At 47.4% G+C, this 8,458-nt stretch overlaps 1 pseudogene; it reads left to right on the top strand.

The window, feature by feature from the left end:
* Positions 1-2,639: 2,639 nt before the first annotated feature.
* On the top strand, positions 2,640-3,937 carry LOC123374042 (annotated as a pseudogene).
* Positions 3,938-8,458: the final 4,521 nt, after the last annotated feature.

Here is an 8,458-nt window from a genome sequence, read left to right as displayed (position 1 = left end):
GCCTTTCAGCATGACTGTGAACCACTGATAACTACTCTCTGGGAACGATTTTCCAACCAGTTATGCACCCACCTTATAGTAACTCCATCTAGGTTGTATTTCCCTAGTTTGTTTATGAGAATGTCATGTGAGACAGTATCAGAAGTCTACTAAAGTCAAGATATATCACATCTACTATTTCCCCCCATTCACAAGGCTTGTTACGCTGTCAAAGAAAGCTATCAGGTTGGTTTGACATGATTTGTTCTTGACAAATCCATGCTGACTGTTATTTATCACCTTATTATCTTCTAGGTATTTGCAAACTAATTACTTAATTATTTGCTCCATTATCTTTCCGGGTACAGAAATTGAGCTAATTCCCCGGGTTGTCCTTATTTCCCTTTTTATAGATGGGCACTATATTTCCCTTTTCCAGTCTTCTGGAATGTCTCCTGTATTCCATGACTTTTCAAAGATAATTGCTAATGGCTCAGATATCTCCTCAGTCAGCTCCTTGAGAACTTTAGGATGCATTTCATCGGACCCTGGTGATTTGAAGACAACTAACTTGTCTAAGTAAGTTTTGACTTGTTCTTTCCCTATTTTAGACTCTGATCCTACCTCATTTTCACTAACATTCACTATGTTAGACGTCCAATTGCCAGCAACCTTCTTGGAGAAAACCGAAACAAAGAAGTCATTAAGCACCTCTGCCATTTCCACATTTTCTGTTATTGTCTTTCCCCCCTCATTGTGTAATGGGCCTACTCTGTCCTTGGTCTTCCTCTTGCTTCTAATGTATTTGTAGAATGTTTTCTTGTTTCCTTTTATGTCCCTAGTTATTTTGATCTCGTTTTGTGCCTTGGATTTTCTAATTTTGTCCCTGCATATTTGTGTTATTTGTTTATATTCATCCTTTGTAATTTGACCGAGTTTCCACTTTTTGTAGGACTCTTTTTTGAGTTTTAGATCATTAAAGATCTCCTGGTTAAGCCAGGGTGGTCTCTTGCCATACTTCCTATCTCTCCTACGCAGTGGGATAGTTTGCTCTTGTGCCCTTAATAATGTCTCTTTGAAAAACTGCCAACTGTCTCCAATTGTTTTTCCCCTTAGAATTTCTTCCCATGGGATTTTACCTCCCTGAGTTTGCTAAAGTCTGCCTTCTTGAAATCCATTGTCTTTATTGTGCTGGTCTCCCTTCTACCATTCCTTGGAATCGTGAACTCTGCCATTTCATGATCACTTTCACCCACGTTGCCTTCCACTTTCAAATTCTCAACCAGTTCTTCCCTATTTGTCAAAATAAAATCTAGAACAGCCTCCTCCCTAGTAGCCTTCTCCACCTTCTGAAAGAAAAAAATTGTCTCCAATACATTCCAAGAACTTGTTGGATAATCTGTGCCCTGCTGTGTTGTTTTCCCAACAGATGTCTGGGTAGCTGAAGTCCACCATTACCACCAAGTCCTGTGCTTTGGATGATTTTGTTAGTTGTTTAAAAAAAGCCTCATCCACCTCTTCTTCCTGGTTTGGTGGTCTGTAGTAGACCCCCTACCATGATATCACCCTTGTTTTTTACCCCTTTTATCCTTACCCAGAGACTTTCAACAAATCTGTCTCTTTTTTTCTATCTCAACCTCAGTCCAAGGGTACACATTTTTAATATATAAAGCAAGACCTCCTCCATTTTTCCCTGCCTGTCCTTCCTGAGCAAGCTGTATCCTTCTATACTAATATTCCAGTCATGCATATTATCCCACCAAGTCTCCGTGATGACAACTATGTCATAGTTGTGGTTATTTACTAGCATTTCAAGTTCTTCCTGCTTATTCCCCATACTTCTCGCATTAGCATACAGACATCGACCATACTGATTTGATTCCCCCCATCCCCGCAAGTTCTGTCTTGTCTCTCCCTTATTTCTGCTATAACAGCCCATGCTCCCCCCACAGTGGGGGCCATTGTCGTGTAAGTGTGTAGGGCCATTAATTGTCTCCTGTTACACAGGACTGATTCTTGGGCAATGTGCAGGGAATAGTGGATAGCTTGCAGCCATGGGGTTCCCGCACTGAGGTGGGGTGATAGACAGCTCATCTTGCCACACAGTACATCAGCCGAAAGGGCTACTTTTCTATGGCTATGCAAGCAGTGATGGTTCACCGAGGACACTTCACCGATATCAGTGTGTGCTGGTCAGGGACAGTACATGACACTCGCATTTTTAAGAACACAGGGCTGTTCAGAAAGCTGCAAGCAGGGACATTCTTTCCAGCCCAGAGCATTACCAATGGCAATACTCAAATGCCAATTGTGATTTTGGGGGACCCAGCCTACCCCTTGCTCCTTGGGCTCATGAAGCCATACACTGGCCTCCTTAGCAGCACCAAGGAAAAATTCAACTACTGGCTCAGCAGCTGCAGAATGCCTGCTGAATGTGCTTTTGATAAATTGAAGGGACTCTGGCAGTGTTTACTCACTAGATTGAGACACAGTGAGAATAAATATCTCCTTGGTTATAGCTGCCTGTTGTGTCCTGCACAATATCTTTAAGGCAAAGGGGGAAAAGTTGCTGCCAGGGTGAAGGGTGAGTGGCTGTCTACCACCTTTGAACACCCAGACACAAGTGCTATTACAAGCGCCCCAACGCTGCTGCTGGCGGGATGGTGAACATCCCCAAAACCCACAAGACTTACTGCAAGAAATGTGGCAAGCGGCAGCCGCACAAAGTGACCCGGTACAAGAAGGGCAAGGACTCTATGCTCAGGGAAAGAGGAGATATGATCAGAAGCAGAGTGGTTATAGTGGTCAGACAAAGCCTATCTTCCGTAAGAAGGCCAAGACCACAAAGAAAATTGTGCTGAGGCTTGTGTGGAGCCCAACTGCAGGTCCAAGAGAATGCTACTGTGGCTGACTGTTAAAGTGCCCTTTCAAAGCCTCCATTAACTGAATAGCTTCCTTTTTTTTCTTTCCACATTCTTTAATGGATTCCATAACAATGAACAAGATGGGAGTTTAGAACTGGATCACCTGGCCCTTTCTCTTCTTGTCTCATAGACTCATAGACTTTAAGGTCAGAAGGGACCATTATGATCATCTAGTCTGACCTCCTGCAGAACGCAGGCCACAGAATCTCACCCATCCACTTCTATAACAAACCCCTAACCTATGTCTGAGTTATTGAAGTCCTCAAATTGTGGTTTGAAGACGTCAAGTTGCAGAGAATCCTCCAGCAAGTGACCCGTGCCCCATGCTGCAGAGGAAGGCGAAAAACCTCCAGGGCCTCTGCCAATCTGCCCTGGAGGAAAATTCCTTCCCGACCCTGAATATGGCGATCAGTTAAACCCTGAGCATGTGGGCAAGACTCACCAGCCAGCACCCAGGAAAGAATTCTCTGTAGTAACTCAGATCCCAACCCATCTAACATCCCATCACAGACCACTGGGCATACTTACCTCCTCCCAGCTCAAAGTGCTTTCACCTAGGTTGGACATTAGAAAAAAGTTCCTAACTGTCAGAGTGCTTAAACACTGGAATAAATTGCCTAGGGAGGTTGTGGAATCTCCATCTCTGGAAATATTTGAGAGTAGGTTAGATAAATGTCTATCAGGGATGGTCTAGACAGTATTTGGTCCTGCCATGAGGGCAGGGGACTGGACTCGATGACCTCCTGAGGTCCCTTCCAGTCCCAGAATCTATGAATCTATGAATGCTGGCCATTAAGAGGTGCAAGCACTTTGAGCTGGGAGGAGACAAGAAGAGAAAGGGCCAGGTGATCCAGTTCAAAACTCCATCTTGTTCATTGTTATGGAATCCATTAAAGAATGTGGAAAGAAAAAAAAATGAAGCTATGCAGTTAATGGAGGCTTTCAAAGAGCACTTTAACAGTCAGCCACAGGAGCATTTCTGCTGGAATGTTCTCTGGGCCTGGAGCTTTGGGTGTCACTTAAGAATTGTATAGTGCTTGCTGTACATTTATAAAGGTGGCTGGGTGTATTCCTGAAGCTATGAATTCTGTGGTGCTTGGTGTGCACTTACAAGTACTGTTTGCTTTGAGTATCACTGTGCATTCTGCAATATTTATTGTGAAGTAATAAAGATAATAGAGTGTTTGTATTTAGGAAAAAAACAGTGCAGAAAATCAATGTGCAAACCCCAAAACATACTACATGCAATGTTATACAATTTTTAACATGACTTAATAGGGGTGAAAATTTAAAATTAGAAAGGGAGTAAACATTTCTGTTCATTTGAGTGCACAAATTTAGTCTGTTATCGCTACACATATACACCTGTGAGACCCACGGTTGGTGTGTGAAGCTGTTTCTTTCTTGATGAGTGTCAGGGTAATCATACACACTGTGATGCCAAGTGGTATGTTGGGGGACGTAGGGAGTGGTGACCAGGGAGTTCTCCAAGGATGCAAAGGGTGGAAAGTCCAGGATTTTGGACCTGTAGGCCAACCAGGGTCTGAAGCATTTGGATTTGCTGCCTGAGAAGACCCACTATGTCCTGGTGCATTTCCCGCTTCTTGTCTTGCTGTGACTCCTGGGCCTTTTTCCTATCCTCTCTGCCTTCCTCTATGCTGTCAGTCATATTGGCTCTCCAGGCCCCTTTGTTTACAGTCTGATCTAGCACTGGCTTGCAGGATCTCACTGAACATGTCCGTCCTTGTTTTCTTTCTCCTTCTCATCAGGGTCACGTGCTCTGGGAGTGTGGAGGGGACACTCTTGAAGGCCACAATGCCCAAATATGCAGGGGCGGCTCCAGGCACCAGCGCTCCAAGAGCGTGCCTGGGGCAGCAAGCCACTGGGGGCGCTCTGCCGGTCGCTGCTAGGGTGGCAGGCAGGGTGCCTTCGGCGGCTTGCCTGCGGAGGGTCCCACGGCTTCAGCAGACCCTCCATGCTTGGGGCGGCAAAATGTCTAGAGCTGCCCCTGCAAATGTGCTGACGAAAACAGTCAGCTGCACCACTGGATTTACAGTCACAGCAGAAAGGGAAATACACTTTTCAAAACTCCCTTCTCTTTGATTAGGGTGACCAGATGTTCCGATTTTATAGGGACAGTTCCAATTTTTGGAGCTTTTTCTTACCTATTACTCCCCACCCTCTGACCCGATTTTTCACACTTGCTATCTGGTCACTCTGTCTTAGACCCATAAACACTTTGACTATGGCATGCTTATTGACACTGCACCTTGGCACAGCACCGCTCTCCAGCTGCAGCCATGGTGAGTACAGCCTGCCAGGGGTGAAAGGGAAAAGGCTAATCTGTTGCATGAAGTTATCAATGTTGGTCCCTATGAGTGTAGGGCAATGGCAGCGAATATTGGCACTATTTCCACAGATGGTGGTGATTTTAGCTGAGATCTCACTCTTGAGGGTCACAGAGGCACAGAGAATACAGCTGCTACTGGCATCCCCAAGCCGCCCTGGCCCGTATGCTGCTAGCCCGTTAACTGCAATGGTTCCAGCTGAGGTCTTTACAGAATGGCGTGGGGGAGTGTCCTACCCCAGAGGAAGACATAAGGCAGCCATCCCTAGAAACCCTTGGGAGAGGACTGCAAAGTATCTCCATGAAAGTTTCAAGATCTCTCAGGAGGATAAACGGGACACCCCTATGTACATCAACAAAGTGCTCCACATACCCCCTCACACATCTCACACATTCAAGAGGTGAATGAAAAGCAGATTGCAACTCTGCCTCTGTTTGTTGTACCTCTCTCTCCTCTCATGCGAGTAAAACAATGAAAAATCAATACTTTTGTCTTGTTAACTTGGAGATGAGCTGGGTACCACCTTTAAATGTAAACACTGTAAGGAAAAATGCATGGACATGCTTACCTGACTTCCTTTCCCCTTCATCAGGCTCATGCGTGCTCACGTGGTGGGACCAAGTCTCAAACAGGTCCTGGCTCACAGCATGGCTGGAGTCCCTCACTGCATCTGCCCTCCTCCTCCTCGCTGTTCATAGCAGGGTTCTCTGTCTCAGACTAGGTGGCCCCTTATGTATTCCTGGAATACCAGACATTCTGGCATTTCCCAGAACAGCATGGGTCCTCCCCTGCCTGCATGATGGTGCCACATGAGGGAAGCCATTTTGAAGAGCCCTCCACTCTGCCCTAGGGTGACCAGATGTCCCAATTTTATAGGCACAGTCCCGATTTTGGGTCTTTTTCTTATATAGGCTCCTATTACCCCCCACCCCATCCTGATTTTTCACACTTGCTGTCTGGTCAGCCTACTCTGCCCCCCACCAGTCTGAGCTTGCATGCAGTGTGCCTGCCAGATCAGGCTGGTGGGGTGAAGTGGCATGCTCTTCAAAATGGCATCCCATGTGATACCCGACAAAAGCACATCTGGTTTTGTCGTACCAGACAGGAGACAAACCAGCCAAAACAAGAAGTTTCCAATTTTGGCCTCCCTATCTCAGGCTCCTCCAAGGTATCGAGTGGTCTGCAGGGTGCTGGTGGAGTGTCCAACACATATGCCATGCAGTTCATTGCACCCATGACAGATCTATTATGTGCTCCCTGGCCTTATGGTATCCCTGGTAAAATTCATTCATTTTCACACAGCACTGCTGCTGTTCCCTGTCAGACTCCTTCACCTGTATCTCCCATGCAATCTGCTTGTAGATGTCCACATTTCTACTGCTGATCCATAGCTGTGCTTGCACAGCCTCTTCTCCCCACAGGTCCAGGGGATCCAATACATCCTGTCTGCCCCAGGCAGACTGCATGTAGTACCTCTCCATGTGTGGAGCTGGCATGGTCGGTTGGGCATTTGCACACAACCAGGGAGAGCCGCCAGGTGTGCTTCCCAAGGTGGGCAATCAGCAAAAGGCATTTTAAAAACACACAAGTAGGGGCTTAAAGGGGAGGTGATGGAAGGTGACGTTCAGTCTCTGTGACCTCTGGGCAATGGAATTTAAAATTGTGACCAGAGCAGTCACCATCACTGAGAATGGGGCATTGTGGGACAGCTGCTGGAGGACTGTTAGGGTCGAGACAGGTCATGCAGTGTCTACACTCACACTGCATTGCCCTAAGTAGGTCAACCACAACTCCATGCCAATCGGGGACATGGCTTTACTGCGTTGCTGTAATGGGGCACTTATACTGGCCAGAGACAAATCTGAGCATAGACACATTCACAGATAGGTTGGTACAAGGTGCCTGATGCTGGTCTAACTTTGTATTGTAGAGCAGGCCCATGCTAAAAACTGGGCTCACAGACACACCACTTCTAACAGACACAGAGATGAGGAGCCAAGATGGACCTCAGAGGAACTTGGCATGTTGGGGGCCATTGCTTCTACCAATATGGACTCTGACTTGAGCCTGACTTTTCCATGCTAACCTAAAGACTTCCCAGTGCTGGATTCCAGAGGACTAATCAATGCCACTTCGTTTTGAAAAGGCTTCCCTGTATCACTAAAGATATTCACTGTTTGCCTTGCTCCTCAAAGGTACAAAGTCTCTACAGGCCTTTGAATGAAGGTGGACTCATTGCAGGAGCTCATGATGAGAAATGGTGCTGGAGAGCTGCAGAGCTCACCCTGGTAAAAAGTATGGACCCCTAGGATCTAGCATCCAACCAGCATCACTGCCAGGAGACTGCCAAGAGGCTGGGTCGCAGCACAGCGCCTGCACATCCATGACACTCAACAGGGGAGGTGCAGGGACAGGACATGACTTGTCCAAGGTCACAAAGGGAGCTGAGAATGGGACCAGGAGTCCTGACTGCCAGGTGCTGGGCCTCAGCCATGAGGCTACCTTTACTCTGTGGAAAGGATTCCCAAGTCGTTTCGGGCTCTCTGCATCCCCTCAGCACGCTGTTAGTGACATGCGCAGTGCACACTGCAGCCTGTGCTACTCTCCCGGGGGCTTGGCCTTATCTCCCGGGTCTGCAACATCTCTCAGTCAGCGGGTGAGTCACTCAGACAAGGGATTTCCCTGTTTGGGTCTCAAGCTGTCATTGCAGTTGCCCGGCAATACCAGCCCAGTGACTATGTGCATTTATTATGGTTTGGTATCCATGGCAACCAGCACTACAATGCTTCTCCACAGCCAGTGGGATAGGAGGAGGAAGCGGGGCTTCCCCACTCCAACTGCAGGGAAGTTTCTCCTGGGGAAGCCTGGCCAGCCGGATGGGTCCCATCCAGCATGCTGGGATTGGCAGCTGCTCAGGGCAGGCTGGGTCTCTCTGATTGTCTTTCACCTTTGCAGAGAATTCAAGTGCAAACAGGGCTCCACCTTCTCAAACAAAGCTGTGGGTGCACCCGGCTGCCTCCCTCCACTGCCTGCCTGGCAGGAGATGGACAAAAACAGCCTGACTCACTCAAGGAGGGAGCAGGAGTTTGGGGAGGCCCAGCCTTGCCTCCATGTCCCTGTCCTTCCCCTCCAGCTTCACTCAGGCTTGTCTCACAGCCACACTGGGTCTCCATCTAGTGCCACGAAGCTGTGGCATTAATGAGAGAA

This window comes from Mauremys mutica, chromosome 7 (assembly GCF_020497125.1).
Source record: "Mauremys mutica isolate MM-2020 ecotype Southern chromosome 7, ASM2049712v1, whole genome shotgun sequence".
In the NCBI taxonomy this organism is placed as follows: domain Eukaryota; kingdom Metazoa; phylum Chordata; order Testudines; family Geoemydidae; genus Mauremys; species Mauremys mutica.
This window is presented reverse-complemented; position numbering and strand designations above follow the sequence as displayed.